Here is a 1,365-nt window from a genome sequence, read left to right on the forward strand (position 1 = left end):
GGGATCCTTGGGACCTCCCTACCCTAAATCAATAATCTAACTTCTTACCTAACCATGTTAAATTTCAACTTCAATGGGTAGGATCCCAGATAGCACGGACCTTTTGAAGTCTGACAGGCTGAGGCTACATACGAAATTATGTGGACATCCCTCCAAATTAGTGGATTTGGCTATTTCAGCCACACCCGTTGATGACAGGTGTATAAAATCGAGCATACAGCCATGCAATCCCCATAGACAAACATTGGCAGTAGAATGGCCTATACTGAAAGCTCAGTGACTTTCTACGTGGCACCGTCATAGGATGCCACCTTTCCAACATGTCAGCGCTTTAAATGTCTGCCCCAGTCAAATTTCAGCTAGAGCTGCCCAAATAAACTGTAAGTACTGTTAATGTGAATTGGAAACATCTAGGAGCAACAATGTCTCAGCCATGAAGTGGTAGGCCACACAAGCTCATAGAACAGCAATGCTGAGTGCTGAAGTGTAGAGCGTAAAAATCTTATGTCCTCGGTTACAACACTCACTACCGAGTTCCAAACTGCCTCTGGAAGCAATGTCAGCACAAGAACTGTTAGTCAGGAGCTTCATGAAATGTGTTTCCATGGACGAGCAGCCGCACACAAGCACAACAGTTTGGCAAGGCACTTTTGTTTCATCATGACAATGCCCCCATGCACAAAGCAAGGTCAGTACAGAAATGGTTGGTCGAGATTGATGTGGAAGATCTTGACTGGCCTGGACAGAGCCCTGACCTCATCTCCATCAAACACCTTTGGGATGAACTGGAACTCCAACTGAGAGCCAGGCCCAACCTCACTAATGCTCTTGTGGCTGAACGGAAGCAAGTCCCCGCAGCAATGTTCCAACACCTAGTGGAAAGCCTTCCCGGAAGAGTGGAGGCTGTTATGACAGTACAGGGGGAACCAACCAATATTAATTCCCATGATTTTGGAATGAGATGTTCGACGAGCAGGTGTCCACATACTCTTGGCCATGTGTGTCATCAGTAGTATTCTGGCAGCAATTTTATAAATGATCTTGAGTGTGTGGTTGATTGATCTATTATTCACATACAAATTGTGCTTCCTTACATACAATGAAGCAGATGGCAACATGGCAATTGTACACCTCACGCACCCAGTCAAACATTGCAAAGGGGTTACAGTACAACAGATGTTGACACTTGCTCAAATGTATCCAAGTGAATTTAACTATTGGTTGAGCAAGTATACTTTTGAGTCATAGCCTAACCTACTCAACATGATTCATCTGTTCCCAGAGCTGCACTTTACACTTCACCTATTATTTTCAATGAGACCTTTATTGTATTGTAGTCAGAAAATTAGATGTAGTATAAAGGTT

Source organism: Salvelinus alpinus, chromosome 22, assembly GCF_045679555.1.
Source record: "Salvelinus alpinus chromosome 22, SLU_Salpinus.1, whole genome shotgun sequence".
NCBI classification, from domain to species: Eukaryota; Metazoa; Chordata; class Actinopteri; order Salmoniformes; family Salmonidae; genus Salvelinus; species Salvelinus alpinus.